Below are 13,279 nucleotides of genomic sequence, written 5' to 3'. Positions count from 1 at the left end.
AAGAACATATCAATAGCATTTAAATCAAAAATTTAAATTTTTGAAGCATATCTCCAGGCGCAAGCCATTGTAATAATTTTCAGTAAAGGCTCAAAAGCATTTCAGTTAAAAAATATATATATCATTAATCAGCGCTTAATAAAACAATAACAACTGCACAATAGCGATAACAGCAAACATTCACTCATTTGCTAAGCCAAACAACGACGATAGGCGCCCAAAATTATGCTATCTAATTTCGCAAGTAAATAAAAAAACAAATATAAACAAGTAAACGCAACGCAACAACTTGCAAGATAAACGAAAATCGCCGCTACGCAATCAGCGAAGTCTGCAAAGCATAAATTTCAACTAATTGAGGCATACATTTAGGCGCATAATAAATATATTTCAACGCCGCGCTATGACTGTGAAGCAACGCGAAGGAAAGTGGCGGAAATAACCCATTTTGACTGTAGAAATAGAAAAAGAGAGCAGTTGCAAGAGCGTGCTAGCCATAGGGTAAATGCATTTAAATGAAATATTGCCAATAACGAGGCGCACAACATTGAAATACATCAAGAACACAATCACAACAAAAACGATAAACTTAGAAGCAATACACACAAGCACAAGAAATGGCGTTCATTTGAGGTCGACGCTCTGCGTCCATTGTGAAAATCGTTGCCATGCTCACCGCCATCTGGTTCACAGTGGCGTTCTTCCTATACACGATGACTCTTCACAAGGTGGCAGTACCAAATGGAACGACATGTCGCTGGCGCTGAAAAGTGTCGCTGGTGCCGGTAACGTCGGTGGTGGCGCAGCGCCCGCTAACGCGCTCGACGCTGACCTGGGCATTTACTAGGGCGGTGGTGGTTTCGGCGTGGATCGTGGCGGTGTCGCAGCGAATGATGGTGGCGTGTACGTTGAAAGCGGTAGACGCGAACAGCGTCGCGGTGTATGCGATGTGCCACCATGAATGGGCGATGAATCAGTGCAGAATAATGTGGTACTGGATGCGGCGGCGCAAAAAAGTTGCCCGAAGAGGATGGTAAGTTGAGTAGTTTTTTTAAAATACATACTTATATACAGTTAATATATATATAGTTATATGTTTTATAATTTGTTAGCGCTTAATTTTTGCTGCGCCTCACTGTTTTTTGCTTTGTGCTCAGCGTGTAACATTTGCGCCTTAATTTGATGGCGCTTCTGTGATTGCGATTTTGTAGTCTTAGCTGATGTTTGCTAAAGCACTGTGCTTTGTTGTGGTTAGTGGTAATAAAACGATTCGTTGATAATGTAACTTGTGGCAACCCAATGCAGCGAGAAATAAACGTGTTTGCCGAAAAGTGGATGTTGCATTAAATGAATTATTTTGTAAATATTTAGGAACAAATTTGCCTTTTACATAATCTAATTATTCGATTAAGACAAAAATATCGCATTAATGTAGGCTTCTAATAGAATAATATATCCACAAATATTTATTTTTATTACTTTGCGCAACAATTCTAACTAGTATTGGACGGTTCATACTTAAAATTGATTCTCAAGATTCAATTGAGTTCTATTATATTAAATACTTATTTTTTATGACAACTTAATCATAAGAATTCTTAGTTGGGGTCCGTGAGAATAAAATTGCCTTTTCAATACAACTGATACTGGAATCGGAATATAATATTGGCTGAAGACACGAGAAAGAAAGTCTAGCTGCATAATCATAAAGAAAGTGCGTCAATGAGATTGTATCGAGGCAAGTTCGTTAATTTGCATGCGGAAAGACTTTTAGACCACAATAATAGCTTAGAAAGTACATCGATGCGATTGTTAATGAGTAATCTTAAAGGTGGCGTATAAGTTCTGTGAGTGCACAGACCGCTATCCTACTATAGGAGTGAATTTTCCACCTTTTTGGAAAGGAGTCGCACTCCGAAGCGGGATATCTGCTACTGTTTAATATAACTCAATTTATTTATCGTAAAGAAGTTCTTATAAAATCGATCAGCTATCTACAATTAAAACGTGTATAAATTTCAGTATTTTTTATGTACTAAACTAATTTTAATAAATACATTACGTTTGAGCCTTAAAATTTGAGGATATGTAATTTTTCGTTCAAATCTCTTATTTGTAAGTGAAGTTCTTCAGAACTTCAAAATAACCTTAAAATTATCATATTTCAAATTCAAATATTATAGAGGAATAAAACCCACTAGTGTCTTATCTACTTTTACTCGACTTTAATATTCAAAATGAAATTGAGGCATCACAAAGCAAAAAAAGGAAGATCGCTGTTCGCTACAATGTTTTCAAATTCCAATTATTCAATTTTCTATGAATTCTTAAACGTATTAAACTTAGCATTGTAAAATTGACCTTGCAAGAAAATGTTTGTGAAAAGTCAATGAAGCTCACTCATATCTTGCGACAGCTGCAATATATTTATGTACAGAAAAACAAAAGCGCAAGGCAGTAGAATATATATGGTTAGACATGCAAAGTACAGCATGTTGCATGACACATAAAGAACAATATTTGAATTGTTGTTTTTCAGAGGAAGCACCAAAACCTTTCGAAAGACGCGCACCAAGCATATACATATGTGGTTCCAATGGTTGTACACTAAAGTATATATATACGGACATTTGTCTACTTGAAATAGTGCTTGCTGCAACGTCTTCTCCTATTCACACAACCACTCAATCCAATTCGTCATACATACAAATAAATATGTTCATATATATTTGATTTCGTATCGTTCTTTACTACATCCGTGAATTGGCCGCGAATGCTTGCCTTCCACAATTCATCTATCGGCTGGCATTTAAGGTTTTATCGTTGTTGGTAAACGATTAAAGCTCGATTTAAATGCGCCTTCAGCTTAAATTGCCATTCCACGCACTTCAATTGTTGCTCGCGCCACAGCCAGCCACTGTGGCTGCCACATGCCACATTGTACTCGCGGCGGCACTTGGTGGGCGATGATGTGGCAGTGAAGTGCAAAATGATTGCTGTTATTGTTGCTGGCATGCATGTCATGTTGCAAATCACTAAACGCATAAGAGCATGTATACAACCACAATACTATATTCTTATTGCCAACTGTTGCTTGTTAGCTGTACTGAAAGGGGTGGTTGTTGTTCTTGTTTTCTTTATAATATTCTGCATTTTTATTTATTTGTGGTTGTAACTTTTAATTTGACTATTCGTTTTTATTGTTATTGTTGTTGTCTATGCGTTGTCAATGCATTCGCAAGACGCTGATTTACGAGCGTTTATAGTCTGCACATGCAATTACGCAGATAAATGATTTTTTTTAAATAGTTGCCTACACATTCTTCTCCTTAATTACCCCATTTTATTAAGAGAGCATGCGTTTAGGTACCACTTTAGGCATTTTCAATGCCAGGAAAGGAATCTAGGCGAAGAGCTTTAAGTTGTAACTTTTAATTTGACTATTCGTTTTTATTGTTATTGTTATTGTCTATGCGTTGGCAATGCATTCGCAAGACGCTGATTTACGAGCGTTTATAGTCTGCACATGCAATTACGCAGATAAATGATTTTGAGAATCCGTTTTTAAATAGTTGCCTACACATTCTTCTCCTTAATTAACCCATTTTATTAAGAGAGCATGCGTTTAGGTACCACTTTAGGCATTTTCAATGCCAGGAAAGGAATCTAGGCGAAGAGCTTTAAGACAGTATTTGTTGTATATTAAAGCGGGTTTAGAGAGTAAAACTTCTCAAGAAGTTGCTTAACAACGGATAACGGATATAATTTTTCTTATATAATTGATTTTTTGTTGCATTTATTGCTTAAATATCCTCTTCTGACTCTGCATCTATCTCTTACTAACTTCTGTTCTGTTTTAACAGAATGTATCAATGTAGCTCAGATTATATTGCTGTCCACAATTGAAGATTTCCTCTTAAACAGTATCTGTATAAAGTCTGGAACGTTTTTATTTCATTTCCCTGCCAATTTTCCTTATATTTTTTCAATGGAAAACAATTTTCCTAACAATTAATATTTTAACAAATAGAATATTATTTAACCCTTCTGCTATGTTAGGAAAAAAATTACACATATTTGGGTAAATTTGACCCACTTATAAAAACTCCACTAATTACACTATTTTATTGAAAGAGTTCATATTTATACTCTCGCAACAAAGTTGCTAGCAACAAAGTTGCTAAGAGAGTATTATAGTTTTGTTCACATAACGGTGTTTGTAACACCCAAAACTAAACGAGTTAGATATAGGGTTATATATACCAAAGGGTGAAGAGTGGAGTTCAAATCCGAATGTCTGTCTGTCCGTCCGTCCGTCCGTTCTTCCGTCTGTGCAAGCTGTAACTTGAGTAAAAATTAAGATATCTTAATGACACTTGGAACACTTATTTCTTGGCACCATAGGAAGGTTGCTTTCGAAAATGAGCAAAATCGGATTACTGCCACGCCCACAAAATGGCGAAAACCGAAAACACATAAAGTGCCATAACTAAGCCATAAAACAAACTATGGAAATAAAATTTGGTATGAAGGATCACACTATGATGGGGCATATTTGGATGTAATTTTTTTGGGGAGGTAGGCGTGGCCCTGCCCCCAAATTTGTTTTTTGTACATATCTCGGAAACCAATAGAGCTATATAAACCAAACTTTCTGCAGTCTTTTTTTTAGCCACTTCCAAATACAGTCCAAAAATGAAAGAAATCGGATCATAACCACGCCCACCTCCCATACAAAAGTTAGGTTGAAAATTACTAAAAGTGGGTTAACTCAATAACGAAAAACGTCAGAAACATTAAATTTCACATAAGAAATGGCAGATGAAAGCTGCACTCAGATTTTTTTACAAAATGGAAAATGGGCGTGGCGTCGCCCACATATAGGTCAAAAATCATATCTCAGGATCTACTGGACCGATTTCAATGAAACTTGGTTTGTAATAGTTTCCTTACATCCCAATGATATGTTGTGAAAATAGGCCAACTCGCTTCACAACCACGCCTACTTCCTATATACCAGAACTTTGAAGACGATCTGAATCGGTTACTTTACAATATATAAAGTAAGCACTAGTGAAGATATCGGTGCAGAACTTTGCACAAATACTATGTTTATAGTGTGGCAGCCCCATTCTAAAAATCGCCGAAATCGGACCTTAGGTTTTTAAGGCCCATATATCGAACACGAGGACCTCGGTGCTTCTAACCTAATATTATGGTTTCCAACTTTCAATGGACTTTATACAATATACATATATGACGAATATTAATTATATACTCATAATATAAATAAAGTGAATTAAATAAATTGCGAGAGTATAAAATGTTCGGTTACACCCGAACTTAGCCCTTCCTTACTTGTTTTTTATTTGAATCAAGTTAATTAACATACACTAATTGTAGAAAATAGTTGAGATATGTACGTTTTAACGGCAGTTTTCACAAACTAAGCTGCTGTGTTCCTTGCAATCAAAATTTTTGGCACGTACTACAAACTGCTGAATATTTGTTCGAATTTTTTGTATGGTGACAGAAGAAACATCGCTGTCGTTTTTTGTTGGATTCATATATATATAAACATAGGGCTGTGCAAAATATGCTCGATTTCCGATAACTAGCTTTCTTTGTCGGCGTTTTTGATCGAGTGATGTAATAATAAACGGCAAAATGTTTCAAAATACTAGGTGGGTCCAATTGACCCAACAACGTAATAAGTGTAATGAAATTACATTTGGCATCCTCCAGCAACATAAAAAACAGATATTATTTTAATTTTCATATTTATCTATTCCTTTTACTGCAGTTAACAAATAGAAGAAGAATCAATACAATACGACTAGACTAACACGCGAATTTCGACGAGTTTTACTGAAAATTGGGTCAATTTGACCCAAACATAGCAGAAGGGTTAATATGCCACTCATAACATCCACCAATAAAAGCTTCAGATTATAGTCAAAATTCTACTAGGATACGACTACATATACCCGACTACCAACGTAACAAGAACTAAAAAGCTTTCATAACGGGTGATTTTTTTGAGGTTAGGATTTTCATGCATTAGTATTTGACAGATCACGTGGGATTTCAGACATGGTGTCAAAGAGAAAGATGCTCAGTATGCTTTGACATTTCATCATGAATAGACTTACTAACGAGCAACGCTTGCAAATCATTGAATTTTATTACCAAAATCAGTGTTCGGTTCGAAATGTGTTTCGCGCTTTACGTCCGATTTATGGTCTACATAATCGACCAAGTGAGCAAACAATTAATGCGATTGTGACCAAGTTTCGCACTCAGTTTACTTTATTGGACATTAAACCAACCACACGAATGCGTACAGTGCGTACAGAAGAGAATATTGCGTCTGTTTCTGAGAGTGTGGCTGAAGACCGTGAAATGTCGATTCGTCGCCGTTCGCAGCAATTGGGTTTGTGTTATTCGACCACATGGAAGATTTTACGCAAAGATCTTGGTGTAAAACCGTATAAAATACAGCTCGTGCAAGAACTGAAGCCGAACGATCTGCCACAACGTCGAATTTTCAGTGAATGGGCCCTAGAAAAGTTGGCAGAAAATCCGCTTTTTTATCGACAAATTTTGTTCAGCGATGAGGCTCATTTCTGGTTGAATGGCTACGTAAATAAGCAAAATTGCCGCATTTGGGGTGAAGAGCAACCAGAAGCCGTTCAAGAACTGCCCATGCATCCCGAAAAATGCACTGTTTGGTGTGGTTTGTACGCTGGTGGAATCATTGGACCGTATTTTTTCAAAGATGCTGTTGGACGCAACGTTACGGTGAATGGCGATCGCTATCGTTCGATGCTAACAAACTTTTTGTTGCCAAAAATGGAAGAACTGAACTTGGTTGACATGTGGTTTCAACAAGATGGCGCTACATGCCACACAGCTCGCGATTCTATGGCCATTTTGAGGGAAAACTTCGGAGAACAATTCATCTCAAGAAATGGACCCGTAAGTTGGCCACCAAGATCATGCGATTTAACGCCTTTAGACTATTTTTTGTGGGGCTACGTCAAGTCTAAAGTCTACAGAAATAAGCCAGCAACTATTCCAGCTTTGGAAGACAACATTTCCGAAGAAATTCGGGCTATTCCGGCCGAAATGCTCGAAAAAGTTGCCCAAAATTGGACTTTCCGAATGGACCACCTAAGACGCAGCCGCGGTCAACATTTAAATGAAATTATCTTCAAAAAGTAAATGTCATGAACCAATCTAACGTTTCAAATAAAGAACCGATGAGATTTTGCAAATTTTATGCGTTTTTTTTTTTAAAAAAGTTATCAAGCTCTTAAAAAATCACCCTTTATAAAAGCTCTATGGGTTACACTTAAAATAATGAAACAGTTACATTGCTGGTCGATTCAAAAGTTACCACTCACGAATTATCTAAAGAAAAATGGCAGAAAATCTGAAATATTGCAAACCCAACGTGGCATATAATTGTTTGATAACTGATTCCACATTGCGAATGCTGATTGCATCGCTTGCTGGCGCCTAGGGCCAACAGAAGCCACAATTCGCTAAAACTGGTGGAGGATCAAGAACGCAACTGATATGGAATAGAATAAGCAGTCAGTACATAAATATACCATTTTATTAAATTATTTTGTAGAAAGTTCTCAGGTGATAATATACTGAATTCACATAATCAAGACGAATATCAATCATTTAAATGTTTATTATAAACAATAAGGCAACTCTACAGTCCCTTGACATAACATTAATATACTGGCAACGGATCGGAGGTGTTCTAGTACAAGATGACGTGGCTTGACGTGAGTACTGGTTATGAGGATGCGATATTTCTTTGGGACATAAAGGGCACTTAATATTTGAACGGAAGTTATTTTTCAAACTAGTTTAGAAGAAAGCGATTTCTCTTTGACTTTTCATCTTTCGATAGACAGGGTCTTCTTGAATGTTTATTTATGATAAATTTTCGGCCTTAAAATAGTGATTCAGTTCATAATATTCCATAAATAACGTTTTACCTATTAAAAAGATATTCTTACTTTTTTAGAACATTTCTAACAAATACTAGCTTTTACCCGAAAATTCTTTTTGCAATTTTTTGTCGATTTCGCATAAATTAATTATCCGAAATTTTATTTGAAATTTTTATGCTCCAAGCACTTCGAATGCTGCTGACAGTTCAACAATCACTAACTGGTACACCGCTATGATATTCATACCTACAATTAATAGGTCAATGCGTAATGCCTTCATTCAATGGCAACTCCAACAACAAACTTCATTCGTTAAACGAGTGTGTTACATTACAAACAAGGCTTTCATGTGCGCACAAAACTGTTATATGGCAATAATAACAGCAGACAATATTCTTTAGAAATGTGTGAAACAAAAGCATAAATAACGCAAATGAACTCGAAACAGGATTCAGCATTTTTCGCTCCATTCTACCAATTATCCTAACCCGAGAATTTGCAACGAAAGTGAAATAAAGCACGATTCAATAAATAACCATTTCAATGAGAGACAGAGAGTGAGAGACGCTACATTTATAAGCTCATAAATTATATAATGGGGTTGTGTATATAAATATATAAAATTAATAAATAAAATTGTTTGTGTACGAGGACATCATAAATTCACACTTCATACTTTTCATATTTGATTACCATTCAAATTTTTGCTGTATTCAACTTTTCTACACCACTCAATTTACAACGTTCTATGCATTATTATGGTTTGTCTCGATGTTCGGATTTTATGCTGGTGAATTGTGATTTATTGCAATATTTTTTGTTGTTGTTTAAATGCGTTGGCCTGCTTTCTACAAGCCATTCTGACTGGTGCATATTATCAAGGCAGTCAAAATGCTGCTAACATCTAATGAAAATCAATTTGTGTACACATTGTATATGTACGTATGAGCATTACATATGTACATGTAAAATTAAATATATATTATGTTTATGTGCTTTGTTCCGCCAGCTATGTATTATGTATATGCACATCTACGAGCCTGTTATTATCTTCTTATTATTTTAAGCGTATAAAAATATATATAGAAAATTAACTGCACGCATAAAATATCTGAAAATAATGTTGGCTTGTTATTTTAAGGAAATACTCTTTTACGCCTTATGGTAGGCAATATATATTTAAATTATATTCATATTTTGCTTTATCCAAGTAAAAACAGTTTTAAATTTGTAGGACAAATATACCTTAATTCTCATTTCTAACAAGCACTGTGATATTATAATAACATTTCCAGTATTTAAGCACCATTTTTATACAGATGTATCATTCTTATATACACCTTGAACCATATTACCATTTTGCATGCAACAAATATCGTAAATAACAAATCACATTTGCATATTATCAAATTCTGGGGGAAAAATCACTATACTGGACGCCTGAGCTCCTATTCTAGCATAGTGATGACTAGCATTATGTTATAAATATGCAACTATGTATTATAGTCCCCCAAAAGACCAGCCACAAGTTATCTGTACCCAACAGGACAACTGAACAGTCAGATATGCATGAATAATACAGTGATTTTGAAAAATCGCATTCCAAACAGAAATAAAAATTACGAGACAGTAATGAATAAATAATGGGTAAAAAATGTGATGAATCGAAGTATATAAAGCAAATCTACAAACAATTACGAAAATTGGTCAAAACAAGTTGCAAAAATATCAACCGAAAACAATCGACTGAAAAAGCCATAATATGTGAAAATATTCATCCGAAAGTGAAAGATAAAAAAATGACACAAATGCAACAGTCAGGGTATTTGTTTTGTTACATCAAAGCCGATACATTCGTTTATGGTTATCTGTTTGCGCTCCTTTTACCGCATCCAGGCAAAAATAATACCCTGGGCTTACTTGACATTGACAAATAGCTGAACATCCATGAAAGTCTTATTACAAAATGGAAAAATTTAGAGCAAATAAGTATTCATCACGTAAGCTTACGTGACCAGTCCACGTATTCAAAAATTCTCTAACAGCTTTCTATGTTACTTTTCTTCTATATATATGTCGGTTTGAGTATGTAAGATGGCAATCAACGAATTGTTTCGATGTTCTTACAAACAAATTGGATAAGAAGTATCAACAGTTTGGCAATTTTTAAATTTTCGTTTCATGTTTTACTATTTTCCAGTATCAGAGAGTTGCTGTTTGCAGTGGGAGATTAGGTGTGATATTTATTCGATACATTATTATTCAAAACGTACTAAAGCCTTCTAAATGCTTTACGATTTTAAACTTAACAGTCTAAGTCATTTATATTGATGAGAGTATAAATTAAAAAAAATATCTTACAAGATCTTAACTATTTGGAAAAAAACTGCACATATTTCGACAGTATTATGGATGGAACTTATTTCTAAAAAAAATCCGCTAGGTAGTGCTCTAGTTGAGTTAATTGATTTTAATAATTATATCTCCATCTGAATATCAAAATTGTCATATCTGTACACTATGCAATTATATTCCATTCAAAGGCTTTATTTCTGCAAAAATAGTACCTAACCTTACTTTATACATTGCACCTTTCCACTTTTCAAACCTTTTATTATTCAAACTCCTTTTTGATACACACTTCGCAACTTTTACTTTCTCTTCTCACGACTCTATTGCATCTGAATGCTTAACGAAAACATTGAAATGACCTTTCAAATATCCTGCCACGTCACGCTTTCAATGGCAGACATGCTGAATTCTCGCTTGGCTGTTTCACATACGTATGTACATATATCATCTATGTATGAAGAGCTGCGTGTTCACATTCGTGTTTTCATTTGTTTTTCGCTGTTGTTCTTTTAAATGGATTGAAATTCTATTGATATTTGTTCGACCGTTCGACGCTTGCCATTGGCAATATTTGCATCCTTGCACAGAGGCACCGCCACATACCCAGATGCATACATATTTATTGGGAACTTAGAAAATCTATTTCTGGGTATTTGCATTTGTTTCTTTTCTCCGGCTTTGTACTACAAAATGCATTGCATGCAACAAATGTTCCTGAATCCTCCTCTAGCTTTGAACCTCCATGGTTTTGCTTTCGTTTTTGCTGAGCTCATACACAATTTTTGTTTGCTTGCGAGTTAGCGGGATAAATTCTGTCAAGTTCGATTTGCTCACTCTTGCGATTTGTGTACGGTTGTTAGGAATCACAAATTTTTGCACATGGGTCCCTGCATGTATTTGGCAGTGTCACCTCCAATACGTCATCTCGAAGCTTCTTCGGCAATAATTCATTTAAGCATATTTTAGATGACTTTTAAGCATAAGAGTTTCTTAAAAGGATTAAATATTAACTGCTTATATGTTAGAGATATGCATAACAAAAGAATTTTTTTTGTATTTTATTGTATTTGTGTATTAATCATATCAATAAATAATAAAAATCAAAATTTGCTTCTTAATACTAATTAATATTCTTCTTCTTTTATTTTTAGACAAAGGCGTCCTCGTACCGCCATCTCCACTCAAGGATGCGCCAGGTGAAATGGGTAAACCTTTTGTTCTACCCACTACCATGACTGCTGAAATGAAGAAGGCCGTCGAAGATGGTTGGACGAATAATGCATTTAATCAATATGCATTCGATATGATATCGGTGCATCGCTCATTGCCGGATCCAAGAGATGCATGGTAAGTAACAAAAACCGCAAAAACATTGCACTTTATTTAAATTAATTAATTTAAAATTATTTTTAACAAGTAAGGAAGGGCTAAGTTCGGGTGTAACCGAACATTTTATACTCTCGCAATTTATTTATTTAACTTAATTAATATTATATAATACACAATTTGACCTACATATTCGTCATATATATTGTATAAAGTCCATTGAAAGTTGGAAACCCTGATATTAGGTTAGAAGCACCGAGGTCCTCATGTTCGATATATGGGGCCTTGAAAACCTATGGTCCGATTTCGGAGATTTTTAGAATGGGGCTGCCACACTATTAACATAGTATTTGTGCAAAGTTTTGCACCGATATCTTCACTAGTGCTTACTTTATATATTGTAAAGTAAACGATTCAGATCATCTTCTAAGTTCTGGTATATAGGAAGTAGGCGTGGTTGTGAAGCGATTTAGCCTATTTTCACAACATATCATTGGGAGGTAAGGAAACTATTAAAAACCAAGTTTCATTGAAATCGGTCGAGTAGTTCCTGAGATATGGTTTTTGACCCATAAGTGGGCGACGCCACGACCGTTTTCCATTTTGTAAAAAAATCTGAGTGCAGGTTTCATCTGCCATTTCTTATGTGAAATTTGGTGTTTCTGACGTTTCTCGTTAGTGAGTTAACGCACTTTTAGTAATTTGCAACCTAACTTTCGTATGGGAGGTGGGCGTGGTTATTATCCGATTTCTTTCATTTTTGGACTGTATAAGGAAGTGGCTAAAAGAAGCGACTGCAGAAAGTTTTGTTTATATAGCTTCATTGGTTTGCGAGATATATATAAATAACCAATTTGGGGGCGGGACCACGCCCACTTCCACAAAAAAATTACATTCAAATATGCCCCTTCCTGGTGCGATCCTTTATTCCAAATTTTACTATTATAACTTTATTTATGGCTTAGTTATGATACTTTATGTGTTTTTGGTTTTTGCCATTTTGTGGGCGTGGCAGTGGACCGATTTTGCCCATTTTCGAAAGCAACCCTCTCACGGTCCCAAGGAACATGTGTTCCAAGTTTCATTAAGATATCTCAATTTTTACTCAAGTTACAGCTTGCACGCACGGACGGACAGACGGACAGACATCCGGATTTCAACTCCACTCGTCATCCTGATCATTTTGATATATATAACCCTATATCTAACTCGTTTAGTTTTAGGACTTACAACCAACCGTTATGTGAACAAAACTATAATACTCTCGTAACAACTTTGTTGCGAGAGTATAAAAATTGTTTTCCATTTGTACAGGTGTAAGGAGCCAGGTCGTTATGTGGACAATCTGCCCGCCACCGATGTCATCATCTGCTTCCACAACGAGGTGTGGTCGGCGCTGTTGCGTAGAGTGCACTCCGTGTTGGATAGCCACCGCCGCATTTGATCAACGAAATTATACTCGTCGACGACTTTTCCGATATGCGTAAGTTGCAACAACAACAATATGCACTTTATCATTTTATTTTAAACTATTGGTAATATATTGCGCGGCGCATGCGTACATGCTTTGCATTTCAATGCGGCATTTTATGTAAGCGCACGACGCCAAGCGGGCCAAACAGGCTCTC

The 13,279-nt window shown here is 35.6% G+C and overlaps 1 pseudogene; it reads left to right on the top strand.

The window, feature by feature from the left end:
* Positions 1 to 617: 617 nt before the first annotated feature.
* Positions 618 to 13,279, top strand: part of LOC114805200 (putative polypeptide N-acetylgalactosaminyltransferase 9) — a 28,927-nt pseudogene continuing 16,265 nt past the window's right edge.

This window comes from Zeugodacus cucurbitae, chromosome 6 (assembly GCF_028554725.1).
Source record: "Zeugodacus cucurbitae isolate PBARC_wt_2022May chromosome 6, idZeuCucr1.2, whole genome shotgun sequence".
In the NCBI taxonomy this organism is placed as follows: Eukaryota; Metazoa; Arthropoda; class Insecta; order Diptera; family Tephritidae; genus Zeugodacus; species Zeugodacus cucurbitae.
Note: the sequence above shows the minus strand (reverse complement) of the source record. Positions and strands in the feature narration are given on the sequence as shown.